We start from the raw sequence: 18,827 nt of genomic DNA on the forward strand, positions 1-18,827 counted from the left end.
AGTCGTAGCCTCCTTTATATTTTGAGCACACCGGTGTCTGGCGATAAGTTGACCACTTTCTGAGCGAGTTCTGTGTTTTTAATACGCCAACTCTCGTACGAGAAGTTTCTCTGAGACAAAAATATTACAGCTACTACTGTTCTGCGTTTGTGTATATATCGTTGTTTTAATCTAATGTTTTTTAAAATGTATATATATATTTTAGCTTAATATTTGACAAATCACTATAGATTTCAACACTTTCCTCTTGTTGAAGTAACGCGGCTCTTAGTGTTTATCGAACAAATAAAGATGCATTGATTTATTTAATTGAAACAAAGCACAGAAACTTAAATACTTGAGTGGTTAGTATTAGGAAAGATATTAAGCCATAAAAAAAATGTTTGAGGACGATGAATTGGGAAAGCATATGTAATAAATGTCATTTGTATTTGAAATTATAATTTCACTAAAACGACTCCTTGTTTTAAATCCAGAAATTATTTAAGCAACAAGGGTTGCCACAGACTTGAAATTATAGTTAGCATATTTAGAATTTACGTATACCTGTCTTATTATTCAGTTCTAATTATTATTGGGTGTCTTATTCCTTGATGTGTGTTTATATAGTACACCTAGTTCAGAAATAAAGGTTTGTAGTTCATGTCCAGCTTGGGGCACTGTATGTCTCCAGGAACAAGGCACTTAATGATGACTAACCAACTGGCACGTCTCTTCTACCTGTGGCATATGCCCTTCAAACTAGCAGGCTGTCTGCTCACCTTCCTCCACACAGCCTCTGGGTGCACCACCTTTCATCACGTTAAGTCCACATTGTTCACAATCCTTCCTTCACTGTCTATATTTTCCCTATAGACATCATTAATTTGCAGAAGCTCAAGCTGGACATCAGTCTCCTCAACTTCACCATTCTGCAATGTTTATAAGTTCTCCTTCTAGGATTATGTAACAGAAACCTTTACTCTTACAATACAACACTAAGACATGCTCTCATGCTAACATACAACACAGTGTACCATTATACAAGATGCACCAATACCACAACATCACCCAATGTTGTGAAACACTACCATATCATACTCCAATGTTATGCTGTACAACATCACTTGTATGATGGTAATGCTCATTTACAAACATCATGTCAAGACAGTGAAGTGAAAAGACACACACACGTATGTGGAAGCACATGGCTCAGTGGTTGGGGGTGTTGAAACTCATGATTGTAAGATTGTGGTTTCACTTTCTGAACTGGGCGACACGTGTTCTTGAGAAAACTCTTCATTTCATGTTGCTCTAGTCCACCCAGCTGGCAAAAATGAGTAATCCTGTGACAGACCGGTGTCCCATCCATGTGGGGAACTTATTTGCAATGGAAACCTGGAAACTGGCCCTTAGGAGTCAGCACGACTCGAGAAGGTAACTTTACCCTTTTTTTACACATGTATCCATATATCCCAGTCATGCGGTCTCAGGTTCAGTTCCACTGCACAGCACCTTCAACAAGTGTCTTCTTCTACAGCCCTGAGCCTTGTGAGTGTTGATAGATAGAAACTGGAAGAAACTGATCATGCATTTGTTTGTATTTGTGTATATTCCTTGTCTTCATGCCATATGATGGTTGTAAATGAGCATCACTGTCATATGTTCATTTTGAGACTTCTGTAAAAGAAATGTCTGGCCAGGTTACTACTACATTGCCTGGAAACAAGTGAGGGTTGGTGACAGTCAGAGCATCCAGCTTAGAAAGTTTGCTTCAATAAATTTCATTTGACCCTTGCAAATATGGAAAAGTGGACATAAAAAGGCTGATGAATACACACACACACACACACACACACACAATCTAAATAAGACAGACCTTCACTGTCTGTATTTTCCTTATAGACTTCATCAATTTGCAGAAGCTCAAGCTGGACATCAGTCTCCTCAACTTCACCATTCTGCAATGTTTATGAATGTTCCTTCTAGGATTATGCAACAGAATCCTTTTATCTTAACAATACAACACTTAGACACTATCTCATGCTAACTTACAACACAGTGTACCATTATACAAGACACACCAATACTACAACATCACCCAGTGTTGTGAAACACTACCATATCATACTTTAACACATCTTTACCTAAAGGTGTGGTCAAATTCTTTTTTTCTTATTATTTAGATTATATTTTACTCTGATTACAATGATTTTACCAACGTGAAACCAGGATTTTCTATACCTGAAGAATTTCAGTACTAGTCTGGAATGTACAGTGTTAATAGCCCAGAACTTGGGTTGATTGCATCATTAGGAATCCCCTACCATTATACTCCTCTAGGACCTTAGATTATATATTTATACACTCAAGAGGGTTTTGAAAAGTTCCTGGTTACAATGGTATTGCAAAAGGCCTGGCAGGAATCCCAACCTCCTGAGTTCTTTTACAAGGCTTAGAAAAACTGAATGACAACTGCAATAAATTTGACTAAAATTCTTCAAGGCTGTGCCCCAGCATGGCCGTAGCATAATGACTGAAACAAGTAAAAAATAGAAAAAAAACCATCCAACTCAAGATGTTATTAAGATCTGTTGTGAAATCTAAGAGAAGTGCTGTGGATGTATGTGGAAAATCTTGTCCTGTCCCTAAAAGGAGGAGTGATGAGTTTTTTTTTTATGTGTTCATTACATGGTGACATCATTAGTGGTGGTGCCATGGAAAAAGTCACTCAGTACACTCTAAATTGGATGGCATTAGGAAGGGCATCTGGCATTTGATTGTAGAAACTGTACAGAACTGAGACATTAGAGCATGATGTTGTTATCCAGTGTGTTTGACCCTGCTGAACATCCAGCTCATGCCAGCATAGAAGGAGGATGTGAAATGATGATGATGGATATATATATATAATGTATCAGTGATCTCAAGCTTAAATTCACAGCCTCCACATCAGACCATGGTTGGCGGAGTCGACATGCTGAGACCTTTGTCCTACAGTGGACTGAACATAGGTATTCCAACCCAGTGCAAGTACATATATATGTATCTGTGTGTGTACATATATATGTGTATGTACATATTAATATATGGGTGTACGTATATACATGTGTACATATATGTATACATATATACATACATGCATACATACATATGTATGTATGTGTATGTACCTATATATATATGTACATAAATAAATTTATATGGACAGTAGCAGCCATAATATAAGGGTCAGTAAGATCAAGTGTATTGAAATAGTTATAGAAGATTAACATGCTGAGACTAGATATTTTATACATATTTAGATATATCTAATATCTATCTTTTGTGAAAATTTCATGTGAATGGAATAAATATTTCGTAAGTTAGGAAATAAACAATCTTCCAGATTGCAGTGGCCCAGTTAAGAGTCACTTAGATAAAAATGAGCTACTAACCGAGGTATTTGTTATTTAGAAGACTATTAATGGGCTAACAGTTACTTCTTATGATCTTACATTATTGGACCATTCAACTGTCAATATGGCGGTTTGTGAGAGACGACTGGTGTGCCTTCACCAAGGGAGCAAGTCAAATTCTGTGATAGCAACTACTGTAGGAAGGTCTAGAAGTGTTGTGCAATGAATTGTAACTTGTTTTAAGTCATCAGGATCAACAAATGCTAAACCCAAAACCAGTAGATCTTCATCCAAACAAGATTGTATTATGGTTAGAATGTCACTGAAGGATAGGTTTAAGAGTGCTGCTGAGATATCCTGAGAGTTTAGCTCCACTTCCGATGTCCATGTATCATGAAAAACAGTTTCTCAGGGGTTACGAGGTTCTGGATTGTTTGCTTGGGCACTGACAAAGAAATCTCTGATCATTAAGAGGAATCAAAGAGACTGTCTTCAAGACAGAAGGACTGTAATCGCAGGTTCATTTTAGTGATGAATCGAAGGTTAATGTGATTGGTTCTGATGGTGGGATGTACATCCTACGAAGAAGTGGCAAAAGGTTATCTCATGCATGTGTAAAGAAGACAGTGAAATATGGAGGAGGCAGTGTAATAGTATGGGGAGTGATCTCTACTGCTGGTCCTGGTCCATTTATTTGCCTACAAGGGACTGTCAATGCTGAAATCTACAAGCAGGTCCTTAGACAGCATGCCCTTCCACATCTCCAATCTTCATCAGTTCAACCACCTGTGTTTGTGCAGGGTAACCCTCCTTGTCACACTGCGAAGAGAGTCAAAGATTTTTTGAGTGAAGGGGTTGATCTCATGGACTGGCCACCTCAAAGTCCCAATCTCAACCCTATGGAAAACGTTTGGAAGATTATTGGTGATGGGGTGCGAAGGAGAAATCCAAAGAACCAAGATGAACTCTGGGAATTATTGCAAAATGAATGGAGCAATATTACTCTATCATTTTGCAAGAAATTAATTCAGTCTTCTGGTAACAGATGTCAGGAGGTCATTGACCATTTTATTCTTGTCCTATTTTTCATTGTTTATCTAAGTGACACTGGTCATTGCAGTTTGGAAGAGTATTTGTTTATTTCCTCATAACTTATAAAATATTTATTCCATTCGCTTGAAATTTTCACGAAAGATAGATATTAGATATGTCTAAACATATGTAAAATATCCAGTCTCAACATTTTGTCAATCTTCTATAATAAATATTTCAATACACTTGTTCTTACTGACTCTTATATTATGGTCACTGCTGTATGTATGTATATATATATATATATATATCATCATTGTTTAACGTCCGCTTTCCATGCTGGCATGGGTTGGACGATTTGACTGAGGACTGGCGAACCAGATGGCTGCACCAGGCTCCAATCTGATCTGGCATAGTTTCTGCAGCTGGATTCCCTTCCTAATGCCAATCACTTCGAGAATGTAGTGGGTGCTTTTACATGCCACTGGCATGAGGGCTAGTCAGGCAGTACTGGCAATGGCCATGCTCAAATTGGTGTTTTTTACGTGCCACCTGCACAAGAGCCAGTCCAGTGGCACTGCCAATGACCTCACTTGAATATTGTTTTTCATGTGCCACCGGCACAAGTACCAGTGAGGCAACGATCACGCTTGAATGGTGCATTTTACATGCCTCCAGTATGGGAACCAGTCAGCTGCCCTGGCAATAATCACGCTTGGATGGTGCTCTTAGCACTTCACTAGCACGGATGCCAGTCATGCGGTACTGTCATTGAATTTGATTTTGATTTCGATTTCACTTGCCTCAACAGGTCTTTGCAAGCAGGGCTTAGTGTCCAGTGAAGGAAAGGTATGCATAAGTGGGCTGGTTACTCCCCTGGCATAGGCCACAGGTTATGATCTCACTTGGCTTGCGGGTCTTCTCAAGCACAGCATATTTCCAAAGGTCTTGGTCACTAGTCATTGCCTTGGTGAGGCCTAATGTTTGAAGGTCATGCTTCACCACTTCATCCCAGGTCTACCTCTTCCACAGGTTCCCTCAACCGCTAGGGTGTGGCACTTTTTCACACAGCTATCGTCATCCATTCTCACCACATGACCATACCAGTCATCTCTCTTGCACAGCACATCTGATGCTTCTTAGGTCCAACTTTTCACTCAAGGTACTTACACTCTGTCGTGTATGCACACTGATATTACACATCCAGTGGAGCATACTGGCTTCATTCCTTGCAAGCTTACGCATGTCCTCAGCAGTCATGGCCCATGTTTCACTGCCATGTAGCATGGCTGTTTGTACACATGCGTCATACAGTCTACCTTTTATTCCGAGCAAGAGGCCCTTTGTCACCAGCAGAGGTAGGAGCTCTCTGAACTTTGCCCAGGCTATTCTTATTCTAGCAGCTACACTTTCAGACTTGGTCACTTAGGTAACAGAAACTATCAACTACTTCTAGTTTTTCTCCCCTGGAATGAGACAGAAGCTATTCTTTGCACATTTTCAGTGTTTATAGCACCTGAACATTTGCCACATACAAAAACTATATACATATGTACAGGCACAAGTAAGTATATAAATACAAAACAAGTTGGAGAAAATAGTACTCGAGTACCTGAGGTAGAGTAATATGCTTTTATTAAAGCTGTAAAATCTTCACGAAGCTGTTGCTCAGTTTCATGTTCTCATTAGTTGGATAGTTGTGATGGTACATACACACACACTCACGCATTAGGTTTCTGTTCAGTTTCTTTCTCCTAAATTTCATTCAAAGCATTAGTCAATTCAAGGCAATGGTAGAAAACATTTGCCTAAGCTGACAGAAACTTTAGCATGCTGGGTGAAATGCTTAGCAGTATTTCATCAGCCATTATGTTCTCAGTTCAAATTCTGCCAAGGTCGTCTTTACCTTTCAACCTTTTGGAGTTGATAAATTAAGTACCAGTTGCACACTGGGGTCGATGTAATCGACTTAATCCCTTTATTTAGCCCCTTGTGGGCAATAAAGAAATAAGACATTTGCCTAAGGTACTGTACAGTTGAGTTGAACTCTTGGCAGCATGTTGCAACACAAAGTTCTTAACAAGACAACCATACCTCAGAAAGAAACCTAAAATGATATGTAAGCTTGGCATCTTAATGACTTTTCCATTAGACTACTTCATATTGCATAATTGTCACTGAAAACATTGGAAATTGTGCTTCTGAGAAACTAATTGACATAGCTATGTAAAGTTATTAATATTTCTTAATTATATATTTAACTCGTTAGCATTCAAAGTATTCTGTCAAATTTAATGCGTATTTATTCACATTGTTTTGAATTATTAATGTCTTATCTTGTAGCCCAGAGATTTCAATGATGTAATTCTATATTTTTAGGATGACATGGCAGGGTAGGTGTGAGAAGCCAAATACATTCAGTTTGAACATAAAAGAAGTGTAATATTTTGGCTGGATATGGCCACTTTAAATGCTAAAGGGTGCAGGTTCATGGCTTAGTGGTTAGGGTATTCAGCTCGTGATTGTAAGGTCATGAGTTCAATTCCTGGTGACACGTTGTTTCCTTGAGTAAGACCCTTTATTTCATGCTGCTCCAGGCCACTCAGTTGGCAAAAATGGGTAGTACCTGTATTTCAAAGGACCAGCTTTGTCACATCCTGTGTCCTGTTGAATCTCCCTGAGAACTACATTAAGGGTATGTGTGTCTGTGGAGTGCTCAGCCACTTGCACGTTAATTTCATGAGCAAGCCGTTCCATTAATTGGATCAACTGGAACCTTTTTAGTTGTTACTGATGGAATGCCAGTAAATGATAAAAGGTTAAAATATATCATGTCTCTTTGAAATGTTCTCTCTCTTTCCCTCTCTCTCTCTTTCTCTCCTCCCCACTCCCTCTCACACACAACAGATTTCTTTCTGTTTCCATCTACCAAATCCACTCACAAGGCTTTGGTCGGCCCAGGGCTATAGTAGAAGACACTTGCCCAAGGTGCTGTACAGTGGAACTGAACTTGAAACCACATTATTTGGAAGCCATGTCTTTGTTCTATACATGTGTGTGTGTGTGTCCGTCCTTGTCTTGGCTTTGCATGATGGTTGCAGGAGTCACTATCATGTGAGTTGTGTCATTCATTTCTAGTCTTCTGTGAAAACATGTTTAGCCGAGGGGAAATATTCTTTTCTACTTTAGACACAAGGCCCCAAATTGTTTTGGGGCAGGGGAGGCAGTCGATTTAATCAATCTCAGTACGCAACTGGTACTTAATTTATTGAGGACCTCCAAAACGATGAAAGGCAAAGTAGACCTTGGTGGAATTTGAACTCAGGATGTGAAGACAGATGAAATACTGCCAAGCATTTTGCCTGGTGTGCTAAGGTTTCTTATTTATTGCCCACAAGGGGCTAAACATAGAGGGGACAAACAAGGACAGACAAAGGGATTAAGTTGATTACATCGACTGCAGTGCGTAACTGGTACTTAATTTATCGACCCTGAAAGGATGAAAGGCAAAGTCGACCTCGGCGGAATTTGAACTCAGAACGTAATGGCAGACAAAATACCGCTAAGCATTTCGCCCGGCGTGCTAACGTTTCTGCCAGCTCGCTGCCTTGCTGAGGGGAAATATTACCTTACTTCTAAACAAGTTAAGACTGGCAACAGAAAGAGCATCCATTCTATCCACGGAGAAATCATGCCTCAATGAATTCCATCTGACTTATGCTAGTATGGTGGAATGGATGTTAAACTGATGGTGATGATGATGATGATGATATAGATAACATTATCATCATCAGTAGCAACAGCACCATCATCATCATCAGTTAATGTCTAACTAAAGGCGATGAGCTCACAGAATTGTTAGCACGCTGAGCAAAATGCATAGCGGCATTTCGACCGTCTTTACATTCTGAGTTCAAATTCCGCTGAGATCAACTTTCATCCTTTCGAGGTCGATATAATAATAAGTACCAGTTGAATACTGGGGTCTATATAATCGACTTATCCCCACCCCACACTTGCTGGCCTTGTGCCAAAATTTGAAATCAATATTTATGTCCTACTAAGTTGTCTCCCTTGAAACAAGTGTCTCTGCATTCTGTTTGAGATTGATGAGAGAAGTATCAGACTAGATGATGTGGTTGATCATTTTAAGATGGTGCTCCAGCATTGCCACAGTCTAATGACTGAGACCATTGAAAAAAACAAGACAACAAAGAAAACCATAAACTGTATATCTGGTCTAACAAATAATCCAAAAAAAGCACCAACCGATCGTGGCCGATGCCAGACCCCTCTGGCACTTGTGCAGGTGGCACGTAAAAAGCACCCACTACACTCGCGGAGTTGTTGGCATTAGGAAGGGCATCCAGCTGTAGAAACACTGCCAGATCAGACTGGAGCCTGGAGCAGCCCCTGGCTCCCCAGACCCCGGTCGAACCGTCCAACCCGTGCTAGTGCGGAAAACGGATGTTAAACGATGATGAAGAAATTTGCAGAAGAGAGAAACACATAGTAGAAATGGTGAGTTCTGACTTCAGAATGTTGGATCAGCACTGTGGTAAAAATGATGCTATGCCCGTCCAATACCAGTAGAGAAAAACAGGTGTAATTTTATGATGATATCATAATCTATATATTAATTCAAAGAAAATGACTTAGCACTTATGTGTTCCAGTTTTGCCAATGATAAGATAAAAGAAATAAAGAAATTGACATAGTAATGGAGAGCTTATGATATTAAAAAATAATGAAAATTCTTTCATTCCTTTATTACTAGAGATAGAAATGTTGCTACAACAGATTAATAATATTAATGTGACAATTCTACTTTATGAAGAAATACTTTTCAAAACTTGCATTGAAACAGTTCTTATTTCTTTATTGCCCACAAGGGGTTAAACACAGAGGGGACAAACAAGGACAGACAAAGGGATTAAGTCGATTACATCGACCCCAGTGCATAACTGATACTTAATTTATCGACCCTGAAAGGATGAAAGGCAAAGTCAAGCTTGGCGGAATTTGAACTCACAACGTAACGGCAGACAAAATACCTATTTCTTTATTACCCACAAGGGGCTAAACACAGAGGGGACAAACAAGGACAGACATAGGTATTAAGTCGATTACATCGACCCCAGTGCATAACTGATACTTAATTTATCGACCCTGAAAGGATGAAAGGCAAAGTCGACCTCGGCGGAATTTGAACTCACAACGTAACGCAGATGAAATACCGCTAAGCATTTCGCCCGGCGTGCTAACGTTTCTGCCAGCTCGCCGCCTTTTAAACATTGAAACAGTTTTATGCTTTTGTTGTGATGTTTAGATAATAACAGAAACACTAGCAGAAAAGATAAATGCTAAATGTTGCTTTCTTTTATGATTTTTACTTGGAGTTTATTTGCCAGATGGCATATATGATTCTTTTAAATTTTTGGCACAAGGCAAGTGATTTTTGAGGGGAAGAGGAAGTGAATTATATTGAACCCTTCTCCCAGTGGTCAGCTGGTACTTTTTTTTTTTATCAACCTTGAAGTGATGAAAGGCAAATCTGACGTCATTGGCATTTGAACTTGGAATGCAAAGAGCCAGAAGAAATCCCACTAAACATTTGGTCTAATGTACAAGAGGGTGCTGAAAAGTTACTGGCTTTGGGTAAAAGAAAATACAGCAGGGTCAGTTAATTATGAATTTATTCAATATATTCCCTTCTCAGATTCACACACTTATTGCAGCAGTCCTTCAGTTTTTCTAAGCCCTGTTAAAAAACTTGGAAGGTTGGGCTTCCAATCAGGCCTTTCATGATACCTTTAAAGCCAAGTACTTTTCAGTACTCCCTTGTAGTAATGATTCTATTAGCTTGCCACTTTAGAAAGAACGGATTTACACATTGGCAGCAGTTTATGATAAAAGAGATCAATTTTGACCAAACATACTTTGAGACAACCAAATGTATCTTGGTCGCTCTTTTGAATCCACAAATATCAAACTACTGTGCCTTACTATATATTGAAGGAGTTTTGTACCTTACTATAGTGAAGCAGTTAAATTCCTCAAGTTCATGAGGGTCTAGAGACAAAAGCAAATTGTTCAGTGCTGAGTGAACTACATCTTAATGTCAGGTGTACAACTGTTCTTCTTTTGGGGGATACAAAAAGATGTCAAAGATGATGATCTTAAATGTTACTACCTGAGTTTTTCAGATAAACTTTAACCCTTTAGCATTCAGATTTCTTTGTCAAATGTAATGCTTATTTATTCGTATTGTTTTGAATTAATCATGCTTTATCTCATAGCTTCAAGAATTCAATCGTGTGTTTGTATATTGACATTGTAAGGTAAGTGTGAGAGGTTGGGCTGGATACAGCTAGGTTATATACTAAAGGGTTAAAACAAACACCACTCTAATGATTTTTTTCATACACATCAGATTTCTAAGTTTTACATTTCCCAGTGCATCTCAATACTCATAACCGTTCAACATAAAAAAAAAGGACAGGTGATAGATTCAACAACACATTTCAACCTTTATGGCTTTGGTTTGCTGTCTCTTCATTCTACATTTTCTACTGCTACTACCAGGGCCTTTGCTCTGCAGAATTGTCTGGTATCATTCCATCTCCACCCAGGGCTAAATAACTCATTCATCACTTCTCTTCTCACCATCCATATTGTGTCTCTCTATCTTAACCCTTGCACTGGCCACTATGTCCAACCCTTTTCTTCTTGAGCCATCATCTCTTAAGAATTTCACTAATGGCCATGTTTTGTTTATAAGTTTTCAAGAACATCATTTTCACTTGTGGGGGACCATATACAGAGACCTATCCGAAAAAAACAACAACATCCAAAAACAAACAGTAAGACAGTGATGGTGAACCTATGACACATCAGTGACACATCATGGGGTTTTAGGTCATAAGTGATGGACTTTGGGGAAAAAAAAAAGAAAGGAAAGTTTCCCTGCAATAAAAGATTTTATCTATAAGCATTTACCTTAAACTAAAATACACTTGAACATCTAAGAGAGTCACCAATATAACAGGATTATTAACTCTTTAGTATTTAAATTTCTCTGTCAAATGTAATGCTTATTCACTCATATTGTTTTGAATTAATCATGCATTATCTCATAGCTTTGAGATTTTAAAGATGTGATTGTTTACTTTTGAATTACATTCTGGGTTGATGTGAGCAGCTGGTAGAATATTTGGGCCAGATATGGCTGGTTTAAATGCTAAAAGGTTAAAAAAAATTTAAATTTCAGGATACTGGGCTCAAAATGTTTACCACCACTGAATTATGGTTCTTTTACAATATTGCGACATTATTTTGAGATTATTCTGAGGGCTGCTCATGCTCAACCCTCAAATTAATGTCACAGTATAGCACATGAGCACCAAAGTACAGAGAATGATATAGAAGTACATTGACCATGTCTTATGGAAAGATCCCAACAGGGAGATTTTTTTTTACCATAGTCCATCACTTATCACCTAAAACACTATGCTATGTCATAAGTTCACCATTGCTGTCTTTATTTTTTTTTTTATTCAGGATGGGTCTATGTATATGGTCCAACAAGATGAGTGGGAATGATGTTCTTGAAAATATTTATTGTTGAGATCTTTCCATAAGATATGGCCAATGTACTTCTATCTCCCCCCTCTGTACATTGCTGCTCATGCTCTATATTGAAAGGAGGAGGAGGAAGTAAGGAAGGCTCAAGAACTGTTGAAAAAGGGAAGCAAGATGGTGGATGGGGAACATGGAACCAGATGTGAACCACAGCCATTGACAAGGTAGCGTGGAGAGAGAAAGAGTGTGTGCGTGTGTGTGTGTGTGTGTGTCAGCCACCTGGCATAAAGTGGAAAGATAGATTTTGAGGGTTACAGTTGACAGAGTTCAGAATTTATCAGTCTCTCAACAGGTCAAAAGGTAGATAGTATTTATCTTATGCGATTGGTATTGTACTGTGTTCAGAGTAAAGTACACTGTTCAATCCACGTAGCAGTTGTTGTTTACTCCCACATTAAGCAAGCCTAAAATTTCTTGTGGGAGGAGATGGTCAGCATAATCGCCCCCAGTGATCAACTGGTATTTCATTTCATTGACCCTGAAAGGATGAAAGGCTAAGTCAACCTCAGCATAAAGACAGATGAAATACTACCAAGCATTTTGTCTGGCGCGATAACAATTCTGTTAGTTTGCCTCCTTAAGCAAATCTATAATCTAAGACATTTAAGCGTGACCATCACATCTCTCTTCGGGCATTGTTTACTTTAGAATACATTGAAAAATACTCTAAGAATGAGAACCCAGGTTCAAAATTTCCCCAAGACACCTGAAGAAGGCTGGAGGGTATATCAGCCGAAACGTAGTGTTAACAACAAACAAGATAACAAATATCCATCGAATGTAAATAATGTACATAATTCCTCATCTCTTAAATATAGAACCAGATTTAAATTGCTCGGCAGGACAAACAACAAGTATTTAGGACTCCATGTGCATATCCTGTTTACTCAAACGGAATATCTGTGAGGAAGATTTTTATTATAGATTGAGATCCATTCGGTTGGAATCTACTGGTGTGTGTTTATCAGCATCGATTGAGAACCTGGTACATTAAAACCTGAAAATAGTGTAGCATTCTCCATGTGTCTAACACACGTGGACATGCCTACCAAGTCAGAAAACAACACAGCTCCCATGACTTTCGGAAACATTTCTTCACGCTTAGAGTTGCTGAAGCATGGAATAAACTGCCTGCGTCAGTTGTTGACTGCCATGACACTGCATCCTTTAAGGCCCTCATGCTTTCCGAAATCCGTCGAAACTACACCTGATTATATATGCACTTTAGATGAGTTGTAGTGCACCTGAGCACTGTACACAATGTTTATTATTATTATTATTCAAATCCGACGGAATCATCTCCCCTTGTAACACTGATTAATTTTTACTTATACAATGATAAGAACGAAAAAGCCTTGTGATGGTGTTTCCAGCATCATGGCTCAGAGTCCAATGACTGAAACCACAGCAAAAAAAAAAAAAAAAAAAAAAGCATCAAGATGGAAATTGAAATAATGACGAGTGTAATTTCTAGTAAGAATGGTTGTGCATATTGTTTTGAATGAAGTAGCATGGCAGAATGAGAAGAATTTTGCAGATCTATACCATAGAGGTTTCTATTTTCAGTAAGATTTGATCTAATACATATACTCAGATATTTAATTTCCCTTTTAATATTAATGGTTTTAAACTGTGACTCAAAACCAGCATTTAGGGTAGGTGGTTAGTTGATTACATTGACTCCAGTTTTTGACTAGTACTTTTATCGAATCCGAAAAGACGAAAGACTTAGTTGAGCTTTTGAACACAGAACATAGAGAAACAGAAGGAATGCCACTTAGAATTTTGTCCGACGCACTTACAATTCTACCAGCTGACCACCTTGATAGTAATAACCCTTCCTACTATATGCACAAAGCCTGAAATTTTGGGGGAGGGCATTGGTCAATTACATCAACTCCAGTACACCTTTGCTATGTTATCGTCCCCGAAAGGCAAAGGCAAAGTCAAGGTCGGCGGAATTTGAATTCAGAACGAAATAGTGCAAAGTATTTTATCGGTGTGCTAACGACTCTACCAGCTCTTCGCCTTAATAATAATGATTTCAAATTTTGGTACAAGACTAGCAATTTCGTGAGAGGGATAGATAAGTCGATTATATCGAAACCCCGCTACTCAACTGGCACTTATTTTATTGACCCCGAAGGGCTGAAAGGCAAAATTGACCTCAGCTGATTTTGAACACCGAACCGTACGAAATAACGCTGAGTATTTTGCCCGGCGTGCAGACGGTTCTGCCAGCTCGCCGCCTCAATAAATTTTAATAATAACAATAATCCTTTCTACTAAAGGCACAAGGCCTGAAATATGGGCGAAGGTAAGTCGATTACATCGACCCCGAAAGGATGAAAGACAAAGTCGACCTCGGTGGAATTTGAACTCAGAACTTATGGACTGAGCTAAGCATTTTGCTCGGTGTGCTAACGATTCTTATTTCTTTATTGCCCACTAGGGGCTAAACATAGAGGGGACAAAAAAGGACAGGGCTAAGTCGGTTATATCGACCCCAGTACGTAACTGGTACTTAATTTATCGACCCCGAAAGGTTGAAAGGAAAAGTTGACCTCGGCGGAATTTGAACTCAGAACGTAGCAGCAAGGGGTTAAACAGAGGAAGCAAACAAGGAAAGACAGACGGATTAAGTCGATTATATCGACCCCAATGCGTAACTGGTCCTTAATTTATCGACCCCGAAAGGATGAAAGGCAAAGTCGACCTCGGCGGAATTTGAACTCAGAACATAACGGCAGACGAAATACGGCTACGCATTTCGCCCGGCGTGCTAACGTTTCTGCCAGCTCGCCGCCTTATTAAATGTTAATAATAATAATACTATTGGCACAAGGCCTGAAATGTGGGGGAAGGTAAGTCGATTACATCGACCCCGAAAGGATGAAAGACAAAGTCGATCTCAGTGGAATTTGAACTCAGAACGTAAGGACTGAATAAATGCTGCTAAGCATTTTGCCCGACGTGCAAACGAATCTGCCAGCTCACCGCTTTAATAAATAATAATAATAATAACAATCCTTTCTTCTATAGGTACAAGGCCTGAAATATAAGGGAAGGTAAGTCGATTACAATAATAATAATAATAATAATAAGGAGATCACCATGACGCGCACATATGGTTGTGATGCATGTACCCTTATCAGACGGGTAGTCATGATGGGTATACTGGGCTTCATATATTTTACCCCAGTGTCGCTTTCATGACATGTACTGCTCTCTCACTAAATAATAATAGTAATAATCTTATAATAATTGTGTTTAACATTCCGTTACTTAGCCCGTCGGTAACGCTTTTACGTGATTAGAGACAAAGAGGGAGAGAGAAGCGTCCATGACGTGAAGTAGAGGGAATGTAATTGTAATACTTTCACGTGATTAGTTGAAGGAAGAGAGAGAAAAGAGGATAAAGCGAAGAGGGAGAGAGAAGCGTCCATGACGTGAAGTAGAGGGAACGTAATATTTATTACGTGGTTAGAAAAGTTCGTTGAAGGTAGTGATGATATAGAGGAGGAGAGTTAAAAATATTATTTTAACAGAGAGGTGAAGTTAAAGAAAGGCAGAAAGAGAGAGAGAGAAATGATAATGGTGGTGATGGACAGTAAAAAGTATATTTTATTTTAATTGAACTAAGTTTTTTTTTTTAATATCATTTAACGCATGCACATAAGTGCAATTCCGTGAAATATTCACGCTTATTTACGTGGCAGATATATGCAATTTGACTAAAGGTTGTATCATATGTACAGGATATATATATATATATATATTTGCTTATGGGAAAAATAAGAGTGAATATTTATTTTGTGTGTGCTGAGTATCAAGTATATAAAATTGTGCACAAAGTATATAAAGTGTATATATAAAGTGCAGTAAGTAATCATCGTATTCCAATTTCTTTCACTTTTCAATGAATAGCAGACGAGCGACTATCTTTCCATACAGACACGTCACAGGCTACGCTTTCAGTTTTTTTGTATTTTTTTGATAAAGCTTTCAGAATAACTCGAATAGGTTTACCATTAATTTCATGAAATATTCACGGATCTCGCTGCTAGTAGCAGTAGTGGTAGTGGTGGTGGTGGTGGTAGCAGCAGCAGCAGCAGTAGTAGTAGTAGTAGTAGTAACAACAATAGTAATAAATGGCGGGCAGGAGAGAAAGGTCACTGACCTGTGCAATATTGTGAAAGTTAAACCTATCATTTCACTCTTCAGTCGTGATGTACTACTTCAATCCTCAAATCTCACACTAAATACTTTGCTTGATCCTTTCTTGTCAGAGTATAACACTTGGAACCCTCCTTCCACTGATCTGTTTTCTACAGCCACATTCTAAATATCAACCTAAATCACTCTTGGAAAACTTGGCGAGTGACATGAACACTGTTTACCCCCCCCTCTCTCCTTTGACTAACTTTAAAATAAATAAATAAATAAACGTGAATGAAGCAGTTCACAATGAAGACGTATAATTAAAATGGAATACACATTTTATAAGCTGATAATTGGTCTGCTCGTCTCTCCCTCTGTCTCTGTCTCTCTCTCTTTCTCTCTCTCTCTCCCTCCCTCTCTCTCTCATAGGCGTGGCTGTGTGGTAAGAAGCTTGCTTCCAAGGCGGCGAGCTGGCAGAAACGTTAGCACACCGGGCGAAATGCTTTGCAGTATTTCGTCTGTCGCTACGTTCTGAGTTCGAATTCCGCCGAGGTCAATTTTGCCTTTCATCCTTTCGGAGTCGATTAACTAATTACCAGTTACGCACTGGGGATCGATATAATCGACTTAATCCGTTTGTCTGTCCTTGTTTGTCCTCCCTGTGTTTAACCCCTTGTGGGTAGTAAAGAAATAGGTATTTCGTCTGCCACTACGTTCTGAGTTCAAATTCCGCCGAGGTCGACTTTGCCTTTCATCCTTTCGGAGTCGATTAACTAATTACCAGTTACGCACTGGGGATCGATATAATCGACTTAATCCGTTTGTCTGTCCTTGTTTGTCCTCCCTGTGTTTAACCCCTTGTGGGTAGTAAAGAAATAGGTATTTCGTCTGCCACTACGTTCTGAGTTCAAATTCCGCCGAGGTCGACTTTGCCTTTCATCCTTTCGGAGTCGATTAACTAATTACCAGTTACGCACTGGGGATCGATATAATCGACTTAATCCGTTTGTCTGTCCTTGTTTGTCCTCCCTGTGTTTAACCCCTTGTGTGCAGTAAAGAAATAGGTATTTCGTCTGCCACTACGTTCTGAGTTCAAATTCCTCCGAGGCCAACTTTGCCCCTTGTAGGCAGTAAAGAAATAAGAAGCTTGCTTTCCAACCACATGGTTCTAGGTTCAGTCCAAGTGCATGGCACCTTAGGCAAGTGTCTTCTGCTATAGCCTCAGGCCGACTAAATCCTTGTGAGTGGATTTCGTAGACGGAAACTGTAAGAAGCCTGTATGTATGTATGTATGTGTATGTGTGTATGTATGTATGTATGTATGTATGTATGTATGTATGTATGTATGTATGTATGTATGTATGTATGTATGTATGTATGTGTATGTATGTATGTATGTATGTATGTATGTATGTATGGATGGATGGATGTATGTGTGTGTGTGTGTGTGTGTGTGTTTGTCCATCACCACCGCTTGACAACTGCTGTTAACGGTTTGACAAAAGAAACGGATAAAAGATATAAGTACTGGGGTAGATCCATTCGACTAAAAATTCTCCAAGGCGGTGCCTCAGCATGGCCGCAATCAGATGACCGAAACAATTAAAAAAAAAAAAACAATGAATAAACGACATATATACACGTAAATACGTGATGTTCTTTTATTCTTTTACTTGTTTCAATCATTTGACTGCGGTCAAATTGTAGCACCGCCTTTAGTCGGACAAATCGACCTCGGGACTTATTCCTTGTTAGCCTAGTACTTATTCCACCAGTCTCTTTTGCCGAACCGCTAAGTTACGGGGACATAAATACACCAGCATCGGTTGTCAAGCGATATATATATATATATATATGACGGCGAGCTGGCAGAATCGTTAGCACGCCGGGCAAAATGCCTAGCAGTATTTCGTCTGTCGTTACGTTCTGAGTTCAAATTCCGCCGAGGTTGACTTTGCCTTTCATTCTTTCGGGGTCGATAAATAAAGTACCAGTTTCGCACTGGGGTCGATGTAATCGACTTAATCCGTTTGTCTGTCCTTGTTTGTCCCCTCTGTGTTTAGCCCCTTGTGGGTAATAAAGAAACATATATATATATATATATATATGAGGGGCTTCTTTTAGTTTCCGTCTACCAAATCCACTCACAAGGCTTTGGTCGGCCCGAGGCTCTAGTAGAAGACACTTGCCCAAGGTGCCATGCAGTGGGACTGAACTCGGAACCATGTTGTTGGTAAGCAAGCTAATTACCACACAGCCACTCCTACGCCTATTATAACTATATTGTTCAATACGCGTGCATAGCATTTTGGGCAATTCAAGTGTATAACTTATCGTACTCCGTCACACTGATTCTGTCTTAGAATTATGTTAATGGTGCCCGGAGTATCCGTATTGGGAGAATGTTCAGCCACTGTCCTATTAATTCAACGAGCAGGCTGTTCGTAATTCAGATGATCGAACAGCTGAATCCTCGTTGCATAGCGACGATTCCTTCCTTCTTTCTCTCCCTTTACAGCGGTATCAAATTTGCATTCGAAGGGACACAACTTTTGAAAACTATCAGAGGTAGTATCATGTCCAAGGGACGTAACTCCCGTCTTCACGCAGGATAAT

This window comes from Octopus sinensis, unplaced genomic scaffold (assembly GCF_006345805.1).
Source record: "Octopus sinensis unplaced genomic scaffold, ASM634580v1 Contig11718, whole genome shotgun sequence".
Lineage (NCBI taxonomy): Eukaryota > Metazoa > Mollusca > Cephalopoda > Octopoda > Octopodidae > Octopus > Octopus sinensis.